This window comes from Mirounga angustirostris, unplaced genomic scaffold (assembly GCF_029215605.1).
Source record: "Mirounga angustirostris isolate CCGP_5_RB_7025 unplaced genomic scaffold, mMirAng1.0.hap1 SCAF_8, whole genome shotgun sequence".
Classification (NCBI taxonomy): domain Eukaryota; kingdom Metazoa; phylum Chordata; class Mammalia; order Carnivora; family Phocidae; genus Mirounga; species Mirounga angustirostris.
The window spans coordinates 26,877,106-26,886,520 of record NW_026991716.1 but is presented as its reverse complement, the minus strand read 5'-3'; positions in this window follow the sequence as shown (position 1 = coordinate 26,886,520).

The window sequence follows — 9,415 nt, the reverse complement described above, 5'->3', positions numbered from 1 at the left end:
TCCATCTTAAATATAAACAAAACCAAAAAACAAAACAACAAATAAAAACTCTTAAAAATAGGTACAGACTACTTTAAAGCTACTTGGTAATTTTTCTAAGTTTTCCCCTCCTCTCCTCTTATATATGCTCCATCTTTTCTTTTTCTTTTTCTTTCTTTCTTTCTTTCTTTCTTTCTTTCTTTCTTTCTTTCTTTCTTTCTTTCTTCCTTCTTCTTTCTTTCTTTCTTCTTTCTTTCTTTCTTTCTTTCTTTCTTTCTTTCTTTCTTTCTCTCTTTCTCTCTCTCTCTCTTTCTTTCTTTCTTTCTTTCTTTCTTTCTTTCTTTCTTTCTTTCTTTCTTTCTTTCTTCCTTTTTTCTTTCTTTCTTTCTCTATCATCTATTTAATCTATCTATCATCTATTTTTCCATCTGCCCAAATTTCAGAGGAAACCAGAGAGGCATGGATGTCCCACAACCCCACATTTTCAGTGGAAAACTTGTCTCTTGCTTGCTGTGAAAATCTCACTGAATTGACTTTTTGACAGATCTTTGGGCTTGAGACAAGTAGCCCAGTTGGATCTTATTTTCTGTAGCCCTGATGGAAAAAGGAGGTGGATCCTAAAAATGAGGAAAGAATATGAGATTGTTCTGTGAGAGATGTCTTATGAGATTGTTCAATTCAACTCCAGCTTCTGTATGGAAAATGAGACCAGACTACCCCTAATAGGAGAGTACCCATTGTTTTATCCTCAAAATTTCCCAAAGAAGGTGATCTCCAGTGGTGTTGCAGCTTTTCCTTTTCTGAGGTTCAGATTTAGTATGTTTTGTCTGTTTGCTTTTTAATGCTGACAAGCCAGGAAGAGGTGTCATCCTGAATTGAGCTTCTAATGATAACAAACCAGATTGTCATTCCCATTTTAAACTCTTTCTCTGGTTTAGATATGATGTTTCAGGAAATGAATATTTAGTTAGCAGGAGAGTTTAACTAAAGAATAATGTTTGGTCTTTTTGATTTAATAATTTGATTGCCAGTGAAATTGTCTTTTCCCTGCATCTTATTCTCAGTGGATAGCCTGGTACACTTGACTGTCAGAAACATTAATAGGTCCACAGTCTGAGACTGGATTCTCATGAGAAAAAGTGCAGGAGAGACAGGAAATGGGACCTTGGAGTCTGTTCTCATGACATGGAATCTGGAAACAATGGGATGGGTCCACTCTTTTTCAAATGTTCAGTTGACTTTCTTCTTTGATGATCTTTCTTTCTCCTGACCCTTCCATTCACCCCAATCCTCTCCTAGGGATGGGAAGCAGGATATTTTCACAAAGCCTTTGTTCCTGCGAGGAGTCCATGATCCTTCTCTAGCCAAACTCTCACTTCCCAATCTATCTACTCAGGTGCCCTATGGACTTCCTGCAGGAATATCTCTGGATAGCTGAGGCTTTCCTACCATATTTTATTCAAAAGGTATGATGAAAAATCCTATAAAGTTCTAAATTGCTGTTAAAAATATCATAACATATTATTATATGTAATATAATTAATATTATAATAATATTAAATACCACTTGAAATATCAATTAAAGTAAATTATCGATATCAATTAAGATGTCAGTGAGGACCTCATCTGAACTGTTAAAGGAAGGTAACACTCTGGGGGCAGAAGCTATAAGGTGGGCTGACTGTGCTATGGTGGGTTTGGAGGAGATGCTCAGCAACCAGAGAATTCATAGTGTGAATGGGAGCTGCACCCACCACAGAGAGCTGGCTGAGTAGGGAATTCAAGGATGTGATCATTGTTAACTTGCATGGTGAGAGGCTTCTCTAGCTGATAGGGCAGCTTTTTATTGCTTTTCAATTTCCCAACATCACCTGGTTCCTGCAGAGTGAATAGGGCTATTCATTCGTGGTGACTAACTAGTCAAGATGGACTCAAAGGGGATAGCTTATTTCATTCAGTGTCCAAACTTATAGGCAGTTGTTCTCAGTATCCTAAGCTTCAATTCTTGACCCTTCCAAGCACATTTTCTCAGTGGTTAACACTGTTTAGCTTAACAATTCCCTATTAAAGAAACCCCATTTTTCTCTACTTCATTCATTGTGAGGCCTTCTTTGTAACATTATTTCAACACCACCCTCAAAGAAACAAATGACTCCTCGGCTTCCATCCCTCTCTTCAAGGATAGCCAATATTTCTCTGACTTTCTCCAGCACAGGCCATAAATTACAGTGGGTTTGAAAGGCCACATTCAGGTGCTATCAGCATGCTTTGCTAAACTGATATTGCTGTGTAACAATGCTCTAAATATAAAGCTTCTTCTAGCTTAATCTTAATTGGCTTATACACAGTAGTTCAGAGGAAATAAATCCCCCTCAGTCTCTGACTTAGAATGCAATTTCTGATGGTTGGAAATAAAGATGTTTGCCCTTCCCTATCCTGAGAATACCCTTCTTGTCCAAGTGTCTTTGTAATCAGTATATGATAAGCAGAGGGATTTTAGAGTGTTCAGAATACAGTTGAAAATTTGAGAATCTACAAAGATAGGTTTGCAAACACCACTTAACTTGGACTCAGACAAGATGAAGAGAATTGTCTATATTGCTTATCTTCTCTCTCATACCTGCTCATCCCCTATAATTTAATTTCACAAACCAGTTTTAGAGGGGAAGCTGCAGGTTATCCAGAGGCCCCACACTTGGGCATTGTAGGCTTTTTATTTTTATGGTCTTAATATGACACACAAGAACATGCAACTTGTGCAATTTAGGAAACTCAATAGCAGATTTTCAGAGAGTTTCCTAACTCTTTTGAGAAGGAAGTTATCACTTGGGTTGATGGAAAAACTAAAGCAAATCGAGGTAAACTTCCCTACAGCCAAGCAAGATTATTCTTCTGCTCAAATGCTCCATGCACACTTTAAAATTGGAAAAGAGCCATAGGAAAACCAGTGTACATCTTAGCACTGCTTGCTAATTGCAACTCAGATCTAATCACACTGTAAGAATGTGCTTGCTGATATTCACAGTCCTTGTTGAACTATATGTTCAAGGCAAAGTTTGCTCAACTAGATAAACTGGTTGGCCATAGAACAAGATACTCTTGCTAATTGGTTTTAGGTTTATAACTGAATTTATAACTCCCAGATTATTGCTGTAAGAATATCACTAATGGTTATGAGTGGCTTTATTGCTTGTAAAACCGTATCAATGGGACTACAGGTGCAGAGCAAGTAAACCTGCATGCCATTGTCACAGGCAAGAGATAAGCTTCGAAGAAACACTTGATGAAAGAATGTTCTCTGAAGCAAATTCAATCTCTCCTCTTCTGTTTTTCTTTATGCCTTTTCCCACCCCAAGCTTAAAAAGAGAGAGAGAAAAGAAAGGAACTATCCCAAAATATACTGACTATGCAATTCTACAAAAGCAAAAATATTTTACATTCCAGTAGGAAAAAACTAAGAAGCTTTCAGGATAATGGAAATTTCATATAGACATTGATTTAAAATTTTTTCCTAAGCTTTTCTTTAGAGAATCTAAAGAAAGGATTTTTCACTTTTCCCAGTGGATCTATTCTACTCACCAAGGCAGATGCCAATGCTGACACAAAACTATTCTAGAAGGAATGATGTCATGATGATGGGACTGGCAGAACTGACAATGGGAGTGTGTCAGGTTGCAGAAATGTCTAGGAGAGTCTTGAAGTGTCCTTCAGATGCCTACTTTAGCCCTTGGCAAGTGTGGAAGAAGTTGTTAAAGCTGGGTCTGTTTTGATGACCTGATGAAGTAGGGTTGGACAAAGTACTGTACTCAAAAGTTCACTTTAGGTGATCATGGGATCTTAAACATAGAGCCAAATTCAGGCCACGAATTCTTAAAACATTTTGTCTTAAGGAAGTCATAGATGTAGGATGACCAACTGTCCCAGTTTGCTCTGGCCTGAGGGATTTTCAAGGGACGAGGGACTTCCAGTGCTAAAACAGGAATAGTTCCAGGCAAATTGGGGTGGGTTGGTTATTCTAAAAGGTCACTCACACTGCTTACAATAAACTTTTCAGATTATAAAAGAAAGCAGTGAGTTAATTCTCATGGAGGTTCACAGAAGATAAGAATATGTTTGTGAGAAACACTAGGCCAGAATTTGGTCATGTCCATATATTTTAGGCAAACATACTTACTTTTTCTGTCCCTAACTCATTCATTCATTCATTCCAACACTGTCTATTTAGGTCCCACTGTGGGCTAGGTGCTTTGCTCAATTATGGAGTTACAGTGGTACACAGAGCAGTTAGGGCCTGGCCATTACTGAGCTCTGGATAACCACCAAGCCCCTTGGGGAAATGGTCATCTTTCTGAGCCTTGTTTTTATTTATTTTCACACATACAATTTTCTTAAACAACTGGACTTAGCAAAATTATTTACTCATTTTTGCTTGTTTCTTTGTTTTTTGGACTGTCTTCATCTAGAGGAGAGAGTGATTTATTTTGCCAAAGAAAACCAAGAAAGGCATTATCTATCCTGGCCAGACAATGGATTAATGGCCAGAAGGTGTGGGTTTTAGCTCCTTCTGTGGATATCATATCTCTGACTCATTGTTCTATCATTAATATGGGAGAAATAATACATGGCCTTTTTCTCTTAGCAATACAGTGGATTTTTAAAAAAGAAGCATTCATGAAAGTGCATAATATACTATATAAGTGCTCTCAAAATTACTGTACATGTGCAGCCATTAAGATATCATGGAGAGGATAGTATATAAACTAGATGTTAAGGAATAGGTAAGATTTTGTTAAAGATTATTTCTTATTAGAATGAGAATTTTGGAACGCTTATTTTAAGTATTACAGAAATATAAAAATGAAATAGTGTTGTCACCAAACACACCTGGTGTGAGGGCACTTTTCACTAGTTGTATTGTTACTCAGACAGAAAACCTCGACCAGGATTTGTGGTTATCACCTCCATAGTGTAGCTGGTAGCCATCCCAGAGTAGATACACGTGGGTTGTGACTTTTGCCCTCTGCTGCCCCAAGATGCTTTGCCTCCATGGGGCCCTCATCACCATCCAGTTAACTAATCTGGAGCCTCTAATTCTGGGCTTCCAAGGACAGGACAGAGAGATCCAAGACAAGACAAGCAGGAACATTCAAACCAATGCATGGGGTCACTGAGTGAAGTGTGTGGCAATATCTGGGCTTGGGCAAGAGCTGCCTCCCCCCAGCCTCTGCAAGATTAATGGAGAGTGGGCATTAAGCAAGGGTTAAAGATTGCCTCCAGCTCAGAAGGCTCTGCTCCAGCACCATTAATCTTTTCCCTTATGAATATTTGTGGATGAAATTTGCAAATTAAAAAAAACTCCTAATGAAGTAGTTGTCTTTTATTATCGTCTAAACAACTACTACCCCAAGTTCCAACAGAAAAAGGGTTTCCTTCCATTTTACCAGAAAGTAATTCAGTAGTAAAGAGTGGGGATTTGATTAAGAGAACCAGAAACAAACAACTACAATGTTCTGAAGCTAAGGATGTAGTGTGGCACCTCAGAGGCCCAGCAGAGATGGCCTCACCAATCACTGCCCACCCTTGGAAGATAGTAATGTTTGCCCCCACTCACCATGGTTTGTGGGGGAGAGAGGAACTCTGATGTGAAAAAGTCTAAGTCAGACTGTAGGAGAACAATCAAGTATTGGGTTTTCTCTTTCCTTCCACATTTCCTTCTATATTCATAATTATTTCAATTGAATGCCATTAATCTCTGAGATTCTCCGTAAATTTAAAAATCCGCAAATTGTTAAGTCACATACTAGAGTGAACAAAACATGAGGATATATGTATATATTCAGGCATTACTACAAGCAAAACTTTTTAGAGATGAGATTCTTCATCAGGTAGAAAACGTGACTTTTTTAGTGGCTTTTATGTCTTTATTTAAAAAAATTAAAATGTACAGCTGAGTTTCAAGAATAAAACAAAGATATCCCTGTGCCCTCTACTCTATGCATTGTTAACGTTTTGTTTTATATACTCTGTAGTTTGCTTTCTTTCACAATATAATTATATATTATATTTTTCCTGAACAATTTGTGAGTTAGTTGAAGACATCATGTCCTTTCATTCTTTTTTTTAACTTTTGACTTATTATAGTTTTCTTTTTATTTATTTATTTTTAAAATTTAAATTCAATTAATTAACATATAATGTATTATTTGTTTCAGGGGTACAGGTCTGTGATTCATCAGTCTTACATAACACCCAGCATTCACCACAACACATACCCTCCCCAATGTCCATCACCCAGTCACCCCAGGCCCCCACCCCTCTCCCCTCTAATCACATGTTCTACCTTAGCAGAGGGAACCTTCTTTTTTTTTTTTATTATGTTCAATTAGCCACTGTATGGTACATCATTAGTTTTTGATGTAGTGTTCAGTGTTTCATTAGTTATGTATAACACCCAGTGCTCATCACAACACATACCCTCCTTAATACCCATCACCCTGTTATCTCTCCCCCAAACCCCTCCCCTCTGAAACCCTCAGTTTGTTTCCCAGGGTCCATAGTCTCTCATGGTTCATCTCCCTCTCTGATTTCTTCCCCTTCAGATTTCCCTCCCCTCCCCTATGACCCTTCATGCTATTGCTTATGTTCCACATAGGAGTGAAACCATATGATAATTGTCTTTCTCTGCTTGACTTACTTCACTTAGCATAATCCCCTCCAGTTCCATCCATGTTGATGCAAATGGTGGGTATTCATCCTTTCTGAAGGCTGAGTAATATTCTATTGTATATATGGACCACATCTTCTTTATCCATTCATCTGTTGAAGGGCATCTTGGCTTCTTCCACTCTGGCTACTGTGGACATTGCTGCTATGAACATTGGGGTGCATGTGCCCCTTCATTTCACTACATCTGTATCTTTGGGGCAAACATCTAGTAGTGCAAATTGCTGGATCATAAGCTAGCTCTTTTTTTAACTTCTTGAGGAATCTTCATACTGTTTTCCAGAGTGGCTTTATCAGCTTACACTCCCACCCACAGTGTAAGAGGATTCCCCTTTCTCCACATCCTCGCCAACATTTGCTGTTTCCTGTTTTGTTAATTTTTGCCATTCCAATTGGTGTAAAGTGGTATCTCATTGTGGTTTTGATTTGTATTTCCCTGATGGCTCGTGATGTTGAGCATTTCTCATGTGTCTGTTAGCCATTTGTATGTCTTATTTGGAGAAGTGTCTGTTCATGTCTTCTGCCCATTTTTTGACTGGGTTATATGAACCTTCTATCTAAATCTATGGGGTTTTTTTGTACTTTAATTTCTATTTTTTAAAAAGATTTTATTTATTTAATTGCAGAGAGAAAAAGAGAGAGAGAAACAGTGAGAGAGGGAACACAAGCAGGGGGAGTGGGACAGGGAGAAGCAGGCTTCCCACCGAGCAGGGAGCCCAATGCGGGGCTCGATCCCAGGACCCTGGGATCATGACCTGAGCCTAAGGCACTCGCTTAACCAACTGAGCCACCCAGGTGCCCCCTTTAATTTCTATATAGAGACTGTTCTTTCATCCAAAGTTTGCTTATGGTTAATGTCTTTCTCAACTTACTCAAAACAACTCTGCCTTTGTTTTTCACTAGTAAATTGCTGTATAGTTTTCAAGCATTTTGTTTTAGTTTTACAATGAACTGAGAAATGAATACAAATTATGATGAATCTTATTTTTGAGGAAGCAGTTTCAGAGATGTTGCAAAGTTTGCCAAAGTTTGAATATCAAAGCTAGAAAGTGGTGGAATAGGTTTGGAGCATGGTTCTTATTCCAGATTCTGTCCTTAGCTTCTCACCTGTGCTAAATATAACCCATTCAGCATTTCTTTTCCTTCTTTCAGTTATAACATTATTCTTGAGGTTCTTCAAAACACCAATACAGATCACCCCAGTTTTGTAATCATTTAAAGGTTAACAACTGACTTGACCATTTTCCTCAATGTCCCCAGTTTTCATTGAGTAAACAACAGGTATTATGCATTGAGCACTTGCCATTTGCAGGGTATCTGGCTAAGCCCTTTATTTACGTGATCTCACATCACTGCACAAGAGCCCTGTGATGTAGGTGACTACTCTACAGAAGATGAAAATGAGAATTAGAAGGGTTAAGTAGAAGGAATTTAAACCTACGTGTGTCTGACTCAGAACCAGTGATAGTGTTTCAGGGACCATCAGATCATCAGAATTAGACCCAAGCCTCAGATCATTCAGATCATCAGAATTAGACCCAGGCCTCATTTCTAGTCCTATGCTTGTTCGATGAGGCTGTAACCAGGATTTTAGCCCTTTCTGGCAAGTCTAAGATTACAGTTCAGAAGATCTCTCACACTTGGCTTTTCTAGAGCTTCCTCATCCTGCCTGCTGGCTTTCTAGTCTCCTCTTATAGGTTGCTACAAAAAAAAGCATTTGGGGTGCCTAGGATGAAACACCATTAATTCATGCCTTCACACTTCACTGTGTCACTTATGGCTTTGCCTAATGGCTTTCACTCCTCTCTGGAGTCATTATTTATTTCTCTTTAACCCAAAATGAAGGAAGCCAACTGGAAGCTTTTATACTGCATATAACTTGGGAGGAACTTTGCCTCTGAGACGTGGTCCACCAACCACCTCAGTAGGCTGTGCTGCTGTAAGGTGAGGCAAAGCTTTTATAGTCCAGTTTGATAAAAATGTGCAGAGGTGTTAAAGGGACTTAAGATTGGAATGTTTGTGGAGGCCTGGTCAGGCTCCATCAGTCATTCAAACCTTATCTTGTAGGGGAGTAGGGTATTGAAGCTTTCAACAAGCAGAGAAACATAATTAAAGCTGCTCTTGATTATGGTCACCGTGGAGCACCTTGGAAAGTAGTTACATGGGGAAACTGGAGGCAGCTGGAGAACTGAGTGGGTAATTCCAGTATTCAGAGAATTAGGGAGACACATCCTAAACTCAGAGAGCAGCAATAGGAATGGAAAAACCAGACAGAATAAAACTCAAACACCACCACAGTGATGAGCCATAGAAAATAGGAAAGAGAGGAGTCAAGGTTGATGGACATTTCAATCCTGGATAATTTAGAATGAGACACCATAAACAGAAAGGGCCAGGAACAGATATGGTGTCTGGCTTTGGCCACCTAAGTTTGGGGCACAAGCAAGGAACCCAGATAAAGATGTTCAATAGAATTTTGAAACTGGTGAGCTGGGGAAAGAAGGGCTTGAGGTTCAGGTTGGGTAGAAATCTGCATAGGGATAGTAGCTAAATTTCTAGTGGTGAATATAATTGTTTGAGGATGGGATATAGGAGAAAATAATTCTAGATTACTTTTAAAATCCTAGTAGAGTTTCTCTGAGGTATGGCTCTTCTTTCATGTTGAGATTTATTTCAGTGCAATGACTTTGTTACAAATAAGAGTTAAAAAATC